The 21,265-nt window shown below is 30.7% G+C and overlaps 1 protein-coding gene across 4 annotated transcripts in view; it reads left to right on the plus strand.

The window, feature by feature from the left end:
• LOC124363608 (dnaJ homolog subfamily C member 5) overlaps positions 1-21,265 on the plus strand; it is a 110,317-nt gene that overhangs the window by 31,593 nt on the left and 57,459 nt on the right. The gene's annotated exons all lie outside the window — the stretch shown is intronic.

The following is a 21,265-nucleotide window of genomic DNA, read 5'->3' on the forward strand; positions in this document are numbered from 1 at the left end:
AAAAATAACAGAAAAAGAAATAAAATAATATTTACAATATATACATTTTATATAAACAACTATTTTGCGTGTCCTAACATTTGTGTTGCCCAAAACAAACACCATGGACACCTTTCTTACATCTTACACAAACAGTTCTAGATTTCTTTCTTTTCCCTCCAGAAGCCACACTTACTTTGCTGCAGACAGAACAGTTTCTTTCCCATTTATTTGGAAGTGTTTCTAATCCAAATTGTGTTTCCTCATTTAAGTTACCGTTATCTCCTCCAGCCATATCATCGCATCGATTCTTTGTATTCAACCACTGCTGGGCTAACTCATCTACAATCTCTGTGGTGAACTGGTACCTAGTTAGTTGCCTACCAGAGCAGTTCTCTTTGTATATAATATATGCATTGAGAATCATTCTTGCAAAGATATTCAAGACAACCTTCTTCCAGTACTTTACTGTGCGGCGCTCATCTAAGTAACAGTAAAGCATTTGGTCAGATGAATCAACCCCTCCCATATACATGTTGTAACTGTTTATTATTTCAGGTTTATTTATTATAATGTCCTCATGTTTCCTTTTTTTCACTTTTTCAATTGACTTAGCAGTTCCCTTTGTTGAAAGTAAAATTACAGGCTTTTTCTGGCTCTTCTTTTCACGATAGGCAAGCAACAATAGGTTGTTACTTCTCATATATCTTTTTCCCCCTATCGGCAATTGTTCCTTTATTGGTTCTGGAAGCCCCTTCCTATTCTTTCTAACAGTTCCAGTCAACAATGTACTTTTGCTGTATAAATATTCAGCTAATGGAATGGTAACAAAAAAGTTGTCAACAAAGAGATGGTATCCCTTGTTCAAATAGCTTCCAGTTTTCAATAAATTTACCACAACTTTGTAAGCAAGCCCATGTTCTGTCCCACCATTAGTGCCTGATGTTCCTTTGTAGCAATCAAATGCAAGGCAATACTTGGTCACAGAGTCACAGAGCATCCATAATTTTATGCCCCACTTGTGGTGATGCTTATTGGGTAGGTACTGTAACATTTGTGTGTGGCATTTTGTACCAATCAAACTTTCGTCGATTGAAATTTGTCTATGGGGGGTGTAATAGGTCCGAAATAATCTATTTGCATGTTCCATCACAGGAAGAAACTTTCCACAGGGGTCATAATTAGGTTCGCCAGGTTTTGGAAGTGTATTATTATCTGTGACATGAAAAAACTGTAGCAATGTCTCAAAACGATTCCTACTGAACATATTTCGAAACCAAGGAGTGTTTTGGGATAAACTAGTATTCCAGTAGCTACGAATCGTTGGTTTTTTTATTAAATTCATGTTAAAAAGAACAGCTAGAAATCCTTTCATCTCTGCCAAAGTAACTGGTCTCCAGGATTGTGCATTTGCATGGGGTGATAAATTTACATGGGACCTCAAATACTCTGTAGCATACTGGTTTGTCATGGTTACCAATGTGGTCAAAAAGTTAACTGTGGAAAACAGATTGAAGTAAGCTATAGGTTTGGCATCAGACGGGGGTGCATGTCTTGGGCCTGATAGTTCATTATAAACAATGTTGTTTACATATTGAGTGTCACTCAATTCATCAGTCAATGACCAACTTCTGATATTTTCAGTAACATCATCACTAGGCCTAACATTTAGGTTTTGGGCTTGTACCTCTTCATTGCATGGAGCATCAATATTTATGTCACTATTTACAATATTTACAACAGTATTCCTAGGCCTACCTCTACGACGAACTCTAGGCCTACTTTGACCTGTTGATGTTGAAGGCATGTTTATTTCATTCTCGTCTTCTGAGGAAGATATTGATTCGAGATTTGTGGGGATAAAATCAGGATCTTCGTCAGTATCATCTTCAAAAATAACCGTTTCTTCATTTTCAGAAGACCATTCATCATTTGAGGTTTGAATGTTGTCCACAAAACTATCACTCAGTTCATTGTCTTCAAAAACTGCACCTTCACCACTAATAATATTGTTTATCAATGTGTTTTCACTCACTGGTGACTTTTCTCTACGACGTTTACTCATGTTTTTACTAATAATACAATAAATCACACGAAAAACAACCGCTTTCAATCACGCAAACTAATTGAGGTTATAACTCAGCATACAACAACAAATGCAACTGAAGGCGTCTGACGGCTGACATCGACTAATAAACTACGCTCAACGACGACGAAATACAATGCCAATTGGAAGGTTTATTGTTTTTTCATGTAGCCCGTTTCTTCACCGACCATTATATCGAAACTGATGGCATTTGGACATATTATTAGCCAGCTACATTAAATTCTCGAGACGTCCGGTATATCGGACGTTGGGCATTTTAGCTAGACCACCTCTGTCCGATATATCGGACGCCGGGGCTAAAAGGGTTAAAATTAAATTAGGCTATTGCTGTTTGTTCAATATTAATAAATATTAAAAATTGTTTTGACAGATATTTGGTCTTCCGGTTTTAATTATGTTAGTTTAGTTATTTAACCTTTTGAGTGTCATGAGCCAATGAGATCAGCCTGCATTTGCAAAAAGAGCAGAGGGCCTACTAGATCGGCTTTTTGAATATTTATAATTCTGTTACTAAATGTTAACATATGGTATTGTATATAGTCTCATTTTATACATAATAAATCAAATAAAAATATAATATCTGTCTTGAATTGATTTGTTACAGTTGGTAAAAGCTATTTGCCAGATATGAGACAAATTATATGCAAGTGCAGATTTTTAACATTTTGCACAGATATATAAGGAAAACCAAAACACAGTATTACAGATACTTACTTTTTTTAAACTTGGTATACTTGGTTATACTTGTTCTTATTTACAAAGGGAACACTAAATAAGGTGCATACAAATGTATTCAGATTGAAAATTTTCAATGTTAATGTTAAAATTGTAAAAAATTAAGAATTAGAATTGTTTGTATTTTTTTATTTAAAAATTTCAACAGATTTTTTATTCTAATAAATTGTTATATTATATAATACTGCCCTCAACATAATAAAACAAAAATATTCCGTTATGTTTATTTTTGAAAAAGTTGTGAATTATTTGGTAGAAAACTACAAATAACCAAATATAAAAATATAAACTTAGTTATAAAGATGTTTAATTTTTGAAACTTTGTATATTTGTTCATATGTACTTAGAAAAATTAAAAAATGTATAGAATAGATTAAGATCATAAAATGACATTGTTGCATATCAAAATTTCAAAATTAGATTTTGTTAGTTTTTTATATTTAAACATTTCGACAGGTTTTATCATTTAAATAAATATTTAAACTTATAGCATATTTTCCCCCTACATAATAAAAAAATCATCTCATTTATAAAAAGTGTACCAAATATAAACGGTTTTGCATGTTTAGTTCTAGAATTGTGAGAACTAAATTAAGTTATAGACTCATGTTAAATACTTGTTAGTATTTATTTTTTATTGTTTAAGAAAATCACAAACTTTTAGCAATATTGTTTGAATAATCAAAAAGTATAAACTTTATAAGAGAAATAAAAAAGCGTTTGAATAAATATTAATCATATCTTTAAAATGAGTCCTCTGATAAATCTACGACCAAAAATAATTGTGTAAGTGTTAATGGATTAACATTCTTCTTATAGTATAAAAACTCATAGTCATTTCATTACAACTGGCTCGAAATAAAAATTTCGAATTCTTCTCTGACATTCATTTTTTCACGTTAAAGAGAAATAAAAAAGCATTTGAATACATATTAATTAGAATTATCTTTAAAATGAGACCTGTGATAATTCTACCACCAAAAATAAGGGTGTAAGTGTTAATGGTTTAATACTCTTCTTATAGTATAAAAACTCATGGTGCTTATCACTACAACTGGCTTGGAATTAACATTTCTAATTCTTCTTTGGCATTCTTTTTTTCACCTTTAGTTTCAAAATGAAACTTTCAAAATTTGTTGACATTAATAAGAAAATTTTGATATGATTAACTATTAGATCTTCATCAAAATATAGTTTTATGTAAGTTTGGTTGCTTGATTTTAGAGCTTGAATATGTTCTCTAAATTGTGATTCAAAATTGTGACTGGTTTGACCCATTTAATACTTATATTCACTGCTCAATTTGTAGATTCCTGGTTATATAGATTTCCTCAATTGGGATATTTCATAAATTTTGGGATTAATTTAAAACTGCCTGTGTTAAAGATACCTCAGAGTTTTACAAATAATTTACTCTTATCAGTTGTGAGATAATCAGAATATCTATTCAGCTAGATTACACTAGACTTTGTAGTTTAGGTGTCTCTGATGTTGTAACGTACTAAGAGTTCGTTTAGAGCTTCTTCGTCGCTGATATTTTGGATCTCTTCAGATGGACGTTGACTCCAGATTCCAAGAGTCAAGTCTCTAAAAGCGACAGATTTCAGACACTACACTAAGTGAAAGATGAATTAGAGCTGAACTCATCATTTGCATTGAATCAAGCCTTTCCACCATAGCTATGTTATGTGAGCAAAACTCGGTTGCTCCACCTTGCGTTAGGTTCATGTCTAAACATCATAATGCACTCAATTGTGCACCTGATGAGACAATGAGAATGTAGATTACACTTTATTTTAGTTTAATGTCAAAACTATGCCAAGAGTTTGTTTAGGGCTACTTCGTATACGACTTTTTAGATCTCTTGAGATGGGCATTGATGGGCAGTTATATGGTTAAGTAAGTTTGTATTATTTTTAACTGAAAACATACAAAAGGTATTTGTGGTCAGTATAATACATTAGTACCTCCATAACTTATTTTTCTTAATTAGCCTATATAATAGCAAGACATTGTGAAAGATTGATTGTATTACATTACTTTATCAAATTTCAACTTTAAGTAACTTAAATTTGATGAAGTAAAAAAGAAGGATTACTCGTATATTTACATGTTACTGCAATACTGGTTGTAAACAAATTTAGAATAAAAAAATATAATACTATCAGGTTTTACAAGTATAGTGACTTCACAACGTTTGTTTTTTTAACATTTTTAGTATAAAAACACAAATTGGACATTATGAGATGTCTGCTGTTGCTAAATAATTCAATAGTAAAAATTGTATCCTTACTTCATAGAATCGTGATGTACATATAATTTTTGTTTTCATTGAATGGTACACTAGGCTATTTAGATATAAAACTGATATAATATTTTGATAAAGTTTCTAAAGTTTGAACTTGAAGTAAACAATGTACAATGATAATAAAATCCTTTAAACAGTGTTAGTTGCCATCTGGAAATAGACCACAACAAATTAAATACCATGAAAGAACAACTAACAATATAATTATTAAAACTGTTTTATAGGTAAAATAACTGTTAATTTTATATGTTTACTACAAGTTACCAATCATCACTGTTATGAAGATAGCACTTTCATTACAGGTGGATCTTTATAAAAGTTACTGGACACTTTCTGGGTTACAGCTATATAAGAAAATCTACTTGTTTAAGTTGGAAAAGCATTAATGGACTGCCAGTTTTCTATTTGAATTTAAACACTGGCAAGTTTAAAAAGTTGTTAAAAGTATTTATACTGTTTGAAGCTCTATATTCAGTTAAAATTCATTCAAGAATGTTAACTAAACTAAAATTAATTATTGTTTATTTTTCCTCTTTTTTAATCTTATCTTTAACATTGTATTTCCTAATGAATGATTGAAATTATTCTTTATGTATACTTGTATGTTGCACAACAATATAAATAAAATAATGTCATTTTCATTTAATATAAATCTGACATTCAAACTGGTGAGCAAAGTATAGCACAAGACTTGGTACTCTCAGAAACCTTTCTTTATTATCCATTTCAGTCATTTTGCAAAAAACCTAATTTCGATTAAGTAGGAACGCGCTGTGTTGATTAACTCTAGTTTGCCGTTCAGCAGAGTAGTAACTACATCGAATCTCACACACACATGGCAGAACACCACATCACATCACACCAATGTGAGTAAATATTGATTGACAGTGCTACAGTAGTATAGTAGTGGTAGACCTCAAGTGCTCAACATGTCTTTCATTTTGCTTAAGCATTTATTTTATTCTCCTCCATCAATTTTACAAAATTGTTAGTAAAATTATTATAGTATTGTCACATTTTATGATATTCCATTCTATTGAATACCAATACATTGTTACCAAAGTGAAAGTGTCTAAGAATTACTAAGTGTGTACAAAATTACATTGTTTATTTATTTTAACAATTTCTAGCACAGGTTAAATTTTAGTGATTCAGTTATGGAAATCCAAGCCATTTTTTCAATTAATATACACCCAAACAGAATATGAAGAATATTAATAAATAAAATCTTACAGCTTACTCAAGTATTAAAAATGTTATTTTCTTTTTATTCCACACTTCTCTTACAGAAGTAGCATATAGCTATCATAAAAATAGTTCTCTTATATAATGAATAATAACAATCAGTCAATTAGGTATTGTCTGTACTGTTGGTGAATTTTTCAGTGTATGTTCTCTTTTCATTGTACTCAATGAATAGTATTGAACATATTTATGTTGATGTAATTAATAGGCCTATAAAGTTAGACCTGATAATAGTTGATGTTGAGATGTTAACTCCTTTCAATTCATCCGCTATTATTACCCAATTTTGATATTTATACTTTTGAATATAAATGTTTATAACATCACTTGTTTTTTTTTGGATTTACCAATTTTCGGCTGAAAAACATGTGGTAACACTTCTCTGAAGTTATAAGTGATTTCATTATAATGACAATTATTTTCAGAGTACTCAGGGTACTGTAGATGGAGCTTATATTGGTCACTGTTAAATTACATGAAAAACATAAAACCAATATTTAAAACTTTTATTGTTTTGTGAGGCCTTTCAATAGCGAGGCTATCATCTTCAGACACATCACAAAAGTTTTAAATATTGGTTTTATGTTTTTCATGTAATTTACTCAGGGTACTACATAGAAATAAAGTTCGATATTGGTAACAATGAATCAGTGAAGTATTTGTGAACAGAGTTCAAGTATTTTCATCTATTACATAGCAACTCTTCTCTAATGTATCTAAAGTTGAAAATGATTCCATTACGACAACTCTAAGACATGATACTCAACTAAAATCTAAAAATCAAATTCAATATCATAATCGTGTAAGAAATTCTTAATCTTGGTCAGTTCATGTGCGTTCTCATTTTTAAAATGATTTGGATTGTTCTTTTACATAAAATTAAAACATAAGTGAAGTGTGGTTAATGACGAAAGGTCTATCTCATTCCTTTCTGAGCTTCAATTAATACAGATTTCTTTTAATGTGTGCATTGAACTGATAACAATAACGATCCTATACAAATTGTGGAATTTAATAATTTAGATTTTAACCTATTTAATTTAAATCATAATTATCAGTAATAAGTTTTCGTTTTTTTAATTCTTTTTAGGACCAAGTAACAATATACAGTTAGTTTGTCGTTTAGGGTATAAAGACAAGCATTGTAGTGGTAAATTAGGATGTTTAGGTTATAATATATTCTTGTGGTACTTTGAATTTCGAGAAACTCGGATTACGTGGAATAAATGGGAAAAAAGCTTCTTCGACGTATTTTTGTATATGATTTATAGAGTAATCTATATACAGTAAAATCATAATTCATGATTTAGTTACCTGGTATGCGTATATGGTTTACTTAAAAAAGAGTGTCCAAAGTAATTTGCTTTAAATTTGACAATCTCTTTTTTGCTGTGTTGTCCCGCCACCTCTGAACCAGCCTCTCCAGACAAAGAATGGGAAGGCACACCCTTTTTGGGGTTAGCAAGAACCTTTGACACTTACGGAACGAACCCCACCAACTCAAATAGTCATCTCCCTCAGTAGACTAGACCTATTGAATTATCCTTGCACCCCAGAATCTCGACATTTGCAGTTAGTAATATGCCGTTCTTGTACATCCATAATGTTGCCTAGATTTAAGTGATACATCGGTTTTTGCTGTGCCCAGTGGTAGGTTCAACTGGAAGGTATAAACCAGCCAGAAGTGATTCCTGCTGGGTTCAACAAGTGTTTAAAGGTAATTACAGAATTTAAAATTTTTAAATAACAAAATAAATATCCCGATCCAGAAATTTCTGTATAAATTAATCTCGTTTGTCACCATCAGCAAGTTCTATTAAAATTTTAAATTTTCACTATAATTGGAGTTTTGTTCATGTCAGACAATTTTTCATAATAAATATTGTTCAAATAAATGTCCTAACATCTAACTTTAATTAAATATTTTGTATTTGTTAATATCATACAAAGGAGTCTAAGAAATCCTTGTATTTGTGGCTTAGTTAACATTGAAAAAACAAAATGTTCAATATCTACACAAGTGAGGGAGTGCATCAGGCACAAAAACAGCAGGTGCACAAAAATACGACATAACAATAAAAGGTGTCAAAATCAAACATGCAATAGAATTCAACAAAACAGATATACTTTTGTTTAGCAGAAATTTCCTACTGTTATCCACAAATAATAAATGAAATTGAAGAAATAATCAAGAAAGAAAGTAACTTCAACAAAGAGGTGATAGCATCAAATTGTCAAAGGACCTACAGCCTGTGATAAAGAAGCCAAATTGATTTATCACTGTTGGTCATATTGGTTATTGGTTGGCTAATCTTCAGGCAATGACAATAAAGCTCCACCATTTTTACTTACCAGTACAGACTGATGCATATTATTGACAGTTTCGGTTTTACATTTGTTGGCCTATGATGGCTCTCCAGGGCTAGGTCGAAATATTTAAAAAATTTAATTGTGTAAACCAGAAAACTTAGATGTTGGTTATGATAGTGGCTACATAAGCCTAATAACTAAGAATAGTATTTATATTCATAATTGTTATATGCACTTATGACAGAAACATGCTCCAGTTTGCTGAGACTGAAAAATTAGTGAATTAAAACTTTAGACACCTTCATATTTGACACATAAATAGTACATTAACTATAGAAATACAGTTTTCCATTGTAACTTCATATTCAATTACAAAATATTTTATCATGTACATTAAGCCTTATTAAATGTTATATGTAAACATTTAATACATAATGAAGAAATGAAGTTTAATACATTAGGATTGTTTATATAGTATAGTTTATTTTTATAGTCATGACAAATTCAATTTATAATTGAATAATCAGAAAGCTAATATGGAAATGACTGAAATCTCAGTTATGGTTATAGTGAATAATGCATAAAATGCACTGGTTTGAAATAAGGGAGTCTTGTTAATTTTTTAAAACCAGCTCACATAAATGATTAGTTGAAATTCTTGGTGCTGGATTGGTAGATCCACCTTTCCACTTGCTGAATTTGAATAATTAATTACAAATTTAACTTATATCTTTACACTAAACCATTGAATTTTGTTTCAATCCATACCAATATTAGATTTTATATGATTTAAGTTAATTTTATTTTGAAAAGAATAGAAAATTAAATCAATAATAATTTTAAAAATCAACTCTTTAGAATTATATAATTAAACATAATTTACAATATATGCATAACAATGTTAACCCAATTATCTGCTAAAATGCAAATAATTAAAATGAATACAAAATAAAAGTTAAAAATTTAAAAATATTGTAACGTTTCAAAATTTTGTTGTTACTAAAAATGTTATGAAAATCTCAAAGCATTGTAATCAATATTAATAAAATTTTAACTTATGACAAAGATCCAAGCTTGTTGAGTCAATGATAAAATATGTCTTAATCCCTCCTTCCTTACTTAATTATTCCCCTTTTCTTCAATTACGGTAGACAAATTTATGTCTTGAATACAACAATTAATTGTATTATAACAATTTAAAACTTCTCCAGCAACACAGTTATTATATGGTCTTCAAAACAATATTCACAAAATTGAACTTACTGAAAATAGAAACAAAATGAAACTGCCCTTATAAATTAATGTTGTTCTCAAGAAGGATATAAAATAAACTGGATGGTTGAAATATTACAGGATTATAACAAAGTCTTTTCGTTTTCAAACTGCTGTTTTCATTGTTCATAATGGAAACAAAATAACAGCTTTAAAACAATGCTTGTAACTAATTACAAACTAAAAATAGTCCAAATATCACTAAACATAAACTAGAACGTACAGGCACTCATTAAAATATATCATATAAAGATGTCTGATCAGAAATAACAATGACATGTTGATTCTCACGATATGATTTAGCATTAGACGGTTGATTGCACTTAAGAAGTGATTGGGTCGACTGAGAAATGGTTGGTCTAGCTCTTAGGGTTAAAATGTGTTAAAGCTCATGTTTTTTTTAAAGATACAATATAAATTTACCTGTAACAGATTACTTGTTACAATGCTGATGATAAATCAGTTATTCTTAGCCAAGTTACACTTGCTTAAGTGATTTTAGCTCCTAGGGATGTCTTGGGGTTTGTTAAGAGCCTCAAGGTAACCTGTATTATCTAACAGAGGCTTTAACGTAGTTAAATTGCTTAGGTATTATATCTTAATAACCAAAATAGGCTTCTGGTTAGTCCCCAGAACCTACAAAAATATTGAAGTTAAAAAATTTAAAATTGAAGACCTACAAAAGTGCTTTGTGTACTTGTAGGACTATACAATCAAATCTAATTGAATGAATGTCAAGTGAACCTTATGATCAGAAAGTCTCTACAGAATTCACAAGATCATAGGGAGAAATAAAATTATTAGCCTGTGGAAGACAAGTAAGCACAATGGATATAATGTAATGATCTTGAGCTGAATAAGGGAAGTTTAAATCCTCTCTGTGACCACAGCATTTTTTATCAGTACCTTTAACTGTATTGACTGTCCCCCTGGTTCTTTTTGATTAGATCCTTGCACAGGCCTGTGGCCCATGAGAACAGGCAGAATAAGGCTTAAAAGGGGATTGATTCCTCGTTTTGTAAAGGAAAAAAAAGAAAGAAAACAGTAATAATTTTTCTTATCTCAACTAACAATCATTAAATCTCTAATTGCTATTTCCTATAAAACATCTGTCAATAAAGGTGATGACTGAGCTAACTGCACTGAAAATGATGGTCTATGTCATTAGTACTAGTATATTAATTTTGAGCTACATAGAGGTTACACCAAACAATGTGAATCAGATACTGTATAATACGTTCACTGCCACAACAGTAGTAGTTGATAATTTCAACATTCTAAAAAATACTCACTACGCTGCTTGGTAGCCAAAGTATTAAGAGAGCGATCATCTTCCCTCTAAAATAAGATTCACCTCTTACATCGCAACCAAATTGAATTTTTTAAATATGTACTCTCTTAGGTAATTAATGCTTAAGACATTGATTTGTTAATTCTCCTCATTAATATGTGCTTTCCTTAGACACTCAAACTTTTAAAGAAGATATAAATAAAAGTCAGTGTATCTCCAAATATCCTGATATAGCATCTTCTAATTGTTGTTTGTATTAGAAGAGAATTTTTTTATAATTTAACTTATAACAACTCTTAAAAACTTATAAACACTCTTATGAAATCAACCAACATTGTAAACAATTCAGAGTATTTACATGTAACAATACAATAAAGATGAACATCATATGATATTTATGTGGCTAACTTATAAAATTCGTAAATACTCTCCAATTCTTTCAAAACTGTCTCTTGATAAAGTCTTGGTAAACATATATGCTACATTTTGTTTTTATTTAACCTTGTTTATCATCACATTTCCAGTAATTAGTAAATTCTGTATGAAATGGTATTTTGTATCGATATGTGTAGTTCTAGTACTATTTTCAATAGACTGTGTCATGTCTGTTGTACCTTTGTTGTCAACTATAGATACTTTTGACCGATTCATTTAAATCATTGCTAAGTTCTTTAATACCTATTAAATCACATACACTTGAAGCAGCATCAACCCACTCAGCTTCAGCTGTTGACGATACACATGCTTTTTTTCTCAAAAACCATGGTCCTTAATAAAAACTGACAGAGCAATTCATATATTTTTTGTAAAGTTGGCATGAAGTCAAATCTTCATAAAAATATGTATAAATTAATTTCTTTAATTTTGTTGTTGTATACAAGTCCCATTTTTGAGCCGTCTTTAAAAATCTTAATACTCTTTTGGCTTATTCCAGGCACCCTTTTTTCTCGTTTTTCAAAAAATTGATTTACATAGCTTGTGGCCTAAGGTATATCTGGTCTTGAAGTAGTACTTAGAAACATCAAGCTAGTGATTAGTTCTCGATAAGGTACATCAATATCTTCTTCATCTAAATTCAATTAAAATCCTTTGGCCATATGAGTTTATGTTCCTTTACTTTCTTTCACATTAAAACTTTTCTAGTGTTTTATCAATTTGCCTTTTCTAAGTTATCTTCATTTGATTTTTATCTCTTTAATTCCATTCCAAGAAATGTACTTACTTCTCCTATGTATTCAGCATGAAATTAATTTTACAATTAAATCACCACTTTGTTTATTTCTTCTCTCTAGTTAGCAAAATGTCATTGACAAATAAAACAACTTTTCTGTGCAGTCTGAATACTCTTTCCAAGTTTGATATGGCACAACTGTCCGACAGAGAAATTCTGTAGGACAGGTATGGAAATATTAATCCATAGTAAGCCATCATTAAACATCAAACATACAAAGCTTTGATGAATTTCAAAAGAAAAAAATTTCAGATGCTAAATTAGCACATACACTGTGAACGTAACTTGCCAGGTTAACCCCTTTATCTTTATTTTATTATTATTTGTAAAATTATTTTTGTCTAGAAAACCTCTTGTAACCAATCTAGCTTTTTTAGTTCCATCCTCTTTTGTTTTAAATGTCCACGTAGCATCTATTGCTTTTTTCTTTTCTGGTGATGATGTTATTGTCCATGTGTTCATTTTCTTGTGAGCATTCAATTCATTCTGAATTACTTTTTGCCATTCTTCACCTCTACTTATAGCTTCTTCATAAGTTATAAGATGATTTTCAGCCACCAAACAAAATGCTGAATACACTTCATAGTCATCAATCAAAATGTTGAAGTTATTTGATAGCCCCTTATTACTTAATGGTAGTTCATCATCATATCTTTGATGTTCTATATTTTTGCTCTTTTGTTTTGATTTTCATTGTCAATATTTTAACTACCTTCTTCAACACACAGTTTCAATTTCTGGTTTTCAATTCTTAGTTTTTTCTTCTTTGTATTTATTTTGTGTTTCATTGAATTTGACATCTCTTGATATCAGAATATCATTTGTTTTTGGATTACTGATCCTACAACCGTTTAATGCATAACCTACCATTCTTGTTTCTAAAAGTTGTTCTTGAAGTTTGGTATATCTTTTGGTAGTTTAGTTGCCCTTGCTTATCCAGATATTTTCAATTTGTTGAAATCTAACTTTCTATACTATATTTTAGTAAGTATTTGTTTATGTAATGCTGTTAACAAAATCTATTCAGCTGATATGTAACACACATTATTACTTCGCGCCAAAGATACTTAGGTAGTTCTATTTCTTTCATCATTGTTCTTGCTTTATTATAAAGTGTTCTGTTTAATCATTCAGGTACACCATTTTTCTGTGGTGCATATGGTTGAGTATTTTCAATTGCAATTCATTTTATCTGATAGAACTGCTTAAAGTTATTGGACGAATACTCCCCTCCATTATCACAACAAACTATGGATATTTGTACTCTTTTCTGTGTATTATTCTCTCTTATGTAATTTTTCATGTTTAGTTCAGCTTCTGACTTGTTTTTTTTTTTTTTTTTTTTTTTTTTTTTTTTTTTTTTTTTTTTTTTTTTTTTTTTTTTTTTTTTTTTTTTTTAACAAATAAACTTTTACAAAGTGTGAGTACTCATCTGTTACTGTTTGAAAATACTTGTAGTCATCATTTAAGGTTGTTGTAACTGGTCCTGCTATGTCAGTATGAAGTAGTTCATCAATCCTACAAATTTTATGAGTTCCATGAGGTTTCAAAAGTTTCCTTGTTTACTTACTTTTTTTTGTAAAAAGTTCACAAATCTTATCAGACACAGGTAATTTCATTATTTTAGTCCTTTTCTATTCAGGTGTTCAAGTCTCTGGTGCCACAAATTATTTTGATTGCACACGTTTCCTGATTGTAGACATTCTTCCAAAACGATATTCCCTTTCAATGAATACATACCATCTGTTGATTCACAGTTTTTACACCATTACTGTTTTAAATTATTTTCAATTTTTTTAGTTAACTTTACTACAGACAGTATATTCTGAAAAATATGTGGTACTATTAATGCTTCTATATTTACTATTTTTACTTTCAATATTTATTGTTAATATTTCTTTCTTTTCCACTTTCAGAATATCTCTGTTTGTTACTTTAATACAAACTTATCTCTCTAACTTTCTTACATGATGCATAGCTTTTCCAAGTTGTTGTTTCATTACATTTTCGGTTGCACCAGAATCTGCAAGTGCACCAGTAGAGTAAGTGCTACTGTTGAAAATAATCTATTCATTCTGTAAAGCTATGAAATTTAAATTATCCGTCTTCTGGGTTACAAAAAAATTCTGCTTCAAACCAGTTACTGAACATGAGGTAACAAAAATCATTTTATCTTTTAACAATAAATACTCTGCCGGATATGACGCAATCCCAATAGTTGTAGTAAAACAATGCTTACCTTTCACCATTGGTCTCTAGACATATGTAATAAATAACTCTTTAATATCTGGGATTTTTCTAATAATTTTAATGCAGCCAAAGTTGTTCCTATTTTAAAAAAAGGAAAATTTACCAGTAAATAAGAATCTTTGCCAATTAAAAAAAATACTATCGGTGTTAACAAGGAATGTCCTTCCTTTGTAATAAATTTTAGGGTTAAAAACTTGTGTAACAATAAATTATTCATCAAAGAAATGTTTTTCATATACTATGATTTATTAGGCATTTTTTAACACCTGTATACATTGGAAGTGTAAGGACGTCCACTCCATGTGTCATCTTCGATATTTGTACATTTTTTGTAAAAACGCCAATGCACTTGTCCATTCTCATTTTTTCCAATGTTTCTTCTTGATTTACTTTTTTCTGAATTGCATAAATCTCACAGAGTGATTTATTTATGTAAACATATAATTTGATAGTTGGCAGACTGTTCTAAAGATATTTCATTTTTGAAAATTTTAGAAAAGTATAACACCCGTTGTCTTTTGAAGAATTTGATTTCCTGCGCTTTATATAATCCTAATAGTTCAATCACAGTCTTGAGATGTTTTATAGAGTTTATTTCCAAACCAACGTAAATTTATACTTTTTCTTTCAGAGTAAAAAAAAGCATAGAAGCATAAGGCATATATTTAAGCCTTAACCTTTCCATTTCACTTGTATTTCTTTTCTAGATGTTGAACCATTTCGTAGCATTTTGTAAAATTATTAATAAATACCATTAAATGTTAATTACTGAACATTATGTTAAATTATTGTTTAAAAAATGGTGTATTCCACTTGATACGTAAATTGTTTATTTAAGATTTAATATATACTGAATATTGTTTATGTATATAGTTGAAGAACAAATTACAAATGGAATATTTCTTTTAAAGTATAATAATTTTGAGAAAATAAAAGCTCCAGAAAAAAACCATTAGCCAGTATATTTCTTGGTTTCTAAAACAATTTTAATATTTAAAACTAGTACAAAAAATTCACTTATTAAGCTAGAAATTAAAATGTGGTGCATAGCACGAATAGTGGGTATTGGTGAATATTAGATAGTTTTTTCCCCAAAATGTAAATACAGTGGAACCTCGATAAGTCGGATTAATCGGGACCGCGACCGATCCGGGTTAACGAAAATCCGGGTTAGCCGGAGAATTAGGTAAATATTAATAAAATACGGTATACTTACAGATAAACTCCATTATAATTGTAAAAACATCAAACATATGCACATTTAATTATTATTAATCCTTACAGTACATTTATAACTGTTCATTTCCTGGTAAAAAACAGTCAGCTTTGGTTGTGCCAATGTCGTCTGCTGCTTGCGTGCTGTGCGATCCCGCAGTCTCTTCAACATGAGCAATTCAGCCGGCGATGTTTCTCTGCCCCTAACCACAGAGTAATGTCATTTTCGACTTCAGAGTAGCCATCAATATTTTGGAACATATCCAAAAGTTCTTGGGGCTGGACATCGTCTGGAGAAGAGTCATTTTCCATATTACAGTTCCCCACTGGTTGAATTATATTTTTAGGCAAGTCGCATACACCCTTCCACAGTTTTTCCAAGATTTAATTAAGCTGATTCTAGTCACTTGTTCCCAAGATTCTGCAATCATATACATTACACTTTTCACATTAAATTTTTTGAGAATCTCAACTACACTGTCAATGATTGTGCTTAGCATCTGTCTTCTGTAAACCTTCTTGATTTTCTCGAGAACCCCCTGGTCCATGGGCTGTAATAGCGCTGTTACATTATGCGGCAAAAACTTGACGGTAATGTCCCCACTGACCAGCACATCTGCAGACGGATGTGAAGGAGCATTATCAATTATTAGGACAGCTTTAATTGGCAACCCACAATCTTTTAAATATTTCGTCACACCTGGCACAAAACAATAAAAAAACCAGTTTTTAAAAGTGTTGCTGTCCATCCATACGCTTCTTTGAGACTTGTAGACAACTGGTAGAGAATCCCGATTTACGTTTTTCAGTGCTCGCGGATTTTTCGCTTTTCCTATTAAGAGTAGAGGAAATTTATGCTTCCCTGAAGCATTGCTGCAGGCCATTATTGTCAATTGGTCTTTGCTTTTTTTGTATCCCTTTGCGTCTTTTTCAGTTTTTGAGGCCAACGTTTTGCTCGGCAACATTCTGTAAAACAGACCCGTCTCATCGGCGTTATATATTTGATCTGCCGTTAAATTTTCTTCTTTAACAAAATCCAAAAACTTGTTTTTATAGTCATCAGCAGTGCTGTTGTCCCCAGATAGACTTTCTCCTGTGATAGATAGTTGGCGAATACCATGCCGTTTTTTTTCCACCTATCCAACCATCCTTGACTCGCAGTAAAATTTGGTTCACAATCAGGCAACTGTTTATTCAGCTTGATTGCCTTTTCGTGAATAATAGGCTAGGCCCAGACACTGGCAAACCACGTTCCCTTTCCACACAAAACCAAACATACAAAGCGTCGTCAAGAGTCTCGTTTTTAGCTTTCTTAGCTTTGCACCAATTGCCCAAACTGTCTTTTGTTATCATCTTGAAACAAAATTCTTCGATATTTGCCTATTTTTTTTCCAATCCGATACTGTAGATGTACCGACACCATAAGATGCTGCAATTGTTTTTAAAGATTCGCCTTTATCAATCCTACCTAATGCCTCTAGTCTCTTTTCCATTGTCACTACAACATTTTTACGTTTTGTTGCCATCGCGTAGATAAAAACAAACGCACAACACAAATGAAGCACACTATCTGAAGCACGATTGTAGAACAGAAGCAAACAATACAGTACACTACACACACAACACGGGCACAAGCGGGCGGAGCGAGGTAGGAACGGTACTGAAGGGCTAGGCGTGGCGGTAGCGTGGGAGAGGATTTGGGGAAATGCGCGTTTATTATTGTTTCCGAGAATCCGGGACAATGACCGCCACTCGGCCGCCGTGTGCCATGAGTCACACACTCACTATCGTACAGTCCCATCAAATACTGATGCAACATCGATTCACGGATACTATACCACTCAAAAATATTACGTTTTTATTATTGAAATGTTTGTCTGATTTTGTATTTTTTTATTTAAAATCGGTCCGGGTTAACGGGGGCCGACTTATCGGGGTTGTACTGTACAAAGAAATACCTGTGCTGCCAATATTGTTATAAAATATATTATTTAATTTATAAAGATAAGTTTGTCAAAATTTATCAGTAGGTATATAAGCTTATAAAAGGATAATTTTTGAGAAAAAATATCGTCAAACAAACATGAATAAGATGCCAATTAAAAATAAATAAATTATATATTGTTTTGTAATATGTAGATCACAACTTTGAATTTGCCAACCCAAAACATAAAAATGTACACATAATCAAGTATATTAACCCTTTTAGTGTTACAGCTGCGTCTTTTTATACATATTGATTCTGTTTATGCAGTTTACTGGCTGCAAACGATGACAGTTCATCCAAAAGCCATAGAGTAACGATATTTGTATATTTGATTGCCGACGACCAGCTGTTTATACGTCTTTGACATGAAAGATTTGTGTATTTAATGACAATAAAGCTTCTTGATTCTTGAAATAAAAAGAAGGTCAGTTCGGATGTTTACGTTGCGAGCGAACTGACGCTGTGCTTTGTTTACTCTGTTTTATCTTATTTTATCTATTAAATTGTCTTATACTTGTGAAATACTACTTCATTAGTATTATAAATCATTGCATTACTTCATTTTTAATTTGTGTTTTCCGTGTGTATTATATTGTACTAAGTTACAAACTATGTCTAATAAGAAGACCAAATTACTTCACCTTTTTTATAATTTTATTACTGAATTAAACAATTATTTAGGTAAAAAAGTGTTAACTGTGCTTGAATTTCTTTTTTTATAAATAATAATAAAGTTAGTAAAGTATTTATGCTAATAATTGTAGGTTTATTACTTTTTCTCTTGATCGTTTCAAACATTACATCGTAAAATATGGCGCGGACAACATATTTTATTTTTCAGCCACACTTCTTATTTGTTATGTAAAAATAAAATAGAATATATGGAATTTGTTCAGTTTTAGTTGCTCTTTCCGATGGTAGCATTAGAAAAATAATATAAAATTGTTTACATACTAAAATTGTATGCCAAAGTGAAAACAAAATAAAATATAAAAATCATTTACAATTTAAATTTTTGTTTATAACAATCCAAATATGTACAAATGTATTTTTTTGTATTATTTCTGTTTATTGGTTATTTATCTTCAATAAAAGAAAAAAGTATTAAGATATGACCTCAAATAAGGAAATAGTAAGGAATTTACTAAAACTCTGCATTTATGCACTAAAATGCTTAGCACTCTTGGGTATGGCAATGCGCCAGACCCCTTAGCACTAAAAGGGTTAAAACAGTCATACATTATTTAGAACAAAAAAGAATACATGGGTGTTATAATGCAGTTGGATATTATTCCAATTGTAAAAGTATAGTTTGTAACTACAGGTTACAATAAAGCGGACATTTATTGCTGTATATTTGTTTTAGTTCAAAAGAAACATTTAGTTCTACTAATATTTATTTATAGACATCATCACATGAATAATGACATGACACTATGAAAAACTAATTAAATCTAAAATTTACCTGATACAAAGTCCACTTGCATGATAGTCAAACATGTAAATCTGTTCCATAATATTGTGATAAAAATCTGATGTTTAAATAGTTGCTCACATCAAGAGATGAAAACAATAAAGGCAAAATATAAACCTATTGTTAGCTTACAATATAATGTTTTCTATCAATAATCAATTAATCCTGTTGATGTGTTAATATTTTTCACTACAAGAAATACATGAGTGAGTGTATGAGTTTGTTTGTCTGTTCACATTTGTGATACCTCATTCGTTCTGTTGATATTTTCTGTCAGGTCCTTGGATAATTTAATGTATTGGTCTATTGTACTAATCATAGAAGAAAATGTGAAAAATAGTATCCAGTATTGAATTTCAGGGGACTGTTACCGCCTATCTTAGTCCATATAAACTTAATGCAGGTTTCTAAAATAATGAGTCACGATAGAGCTTTGATTTTTTTTTTTGTCTTTTAAAGCACACCTTTTTATAGTTCATGACCAACCAAAATAACAATTTATCATCTTTTAGTATTAAAAAACTAATTTTAAAAAATTCACCTTTTTAAAACTACAAAAATCACAAAAAAATATTTTATTTCTAAGATAATACTTTTTATTTTGTAAAACCCTTTGGTCACGACCTAGATTATAGTACGAAGTACAAGTGGTAAAAATTTGAGAGGTCTAAGTTCATAAATGGCTGAGAAAACTTGCATCTAATTAGAAAAAAACCAACTTACGGGAATCGAAGAAAATGTCTTTAACTACAATAGCCTAGTAGTTTCCTGAGCTGTAGGATGGATTATCTGGGTTTTCACTTTGTGTAAACATGTTTTCAAGGCGTTTTCTTTTCAAAGCTCTCTTGTTCCTTATTTTCTTATCTAGTTCTTGAACTTTCTTGTCCGCTTCCTTCACTCGCACTATATCTAGGCGCTGCATCGCTTTTACCAAATTTTTCCCTGGACGTAGGTTTAATGATTCCAAAACTTGTAATTTACTAGAAAAGCCGTCATTAAAGCTACAAACTGCAGAGTAAACACCAAATTTAAGGGTAGGCAGAGTTACAAAAGTTCTTTTTGGTATTAGGGACCAAATGACACTATTCAATGACTCATTTTGGTTTTGAGTTTTACCTTTCAAACAACGCTCCAACAGTTTGGTTTCTTAAAGGTCTTTGAATATGGGTTTTATAAAACTCATAACACACTCAGGGATGTGAAAATGTTTATCATGGTCATACATTTCATTGGTAGTAAACTCAGGTTATATTTACACCATGTCTCATTGTCTTTAGGGCATAGCTGATGAGTAGGTTTATCATTTGATGACATCGTGTGAAAGTACACTGCCCATATTGTCTTTTTCATCTCTCCAACACTCTGCACATTTCGCCTTATGGCCAGGTCATAATAGGTCTGCAGTTTTTGAATATTAGGCTCACTTAGCCTACACTGCCCACCTAATCCGTACCATCCTCAAGTTTTACTTTACCCGAGACAGATTTTAGTTTTAAAAACCGCTTTCCCACCCTCTTTTGACAGTAGTAACAATAATAGTAACCTGAAATAAAGATGCTAGACAGTATAGCCAACATAAAAAGTTAAATACAGCAAAACAATGATGCGGGGTGAAATATATGAAAGTGTTAGTTAGTGGAACATGACTGATGTTCAGTTAGTGTCAAAAAATGACATGCAAGGGTTTCAATAATATTTTTTTTACCAACTTATAGTAACCATAGGAAAAAACAAATTACTGCAATGAAATCAGTACATTCCAAAGAAAAATAAGGAAAAATAAAAAAAAAATATTATTTTATTTATTTTTTTTGTAACAGTCCCCTTCAGCCACTAATTGTTAATTTGAAATTAAGCCACA

The sequence above is a fragment of the Homalodisca vitripennis genome, chromosome 1 (genome assembly GCF_021130785.1).
Source record: "Homalodisca vitripennis isolate AUS2020 chromosome 1, UT_GWSS_2.1, whole genome shotgun sequence".
In the NCBI taxonomy this organism is placed as follows: Eukaryota; Metazoa; Arthropoda; class Insecta; order Hemiptera; family Cicadellidae; genus Homalodisca; species Homalodisca vitripennis.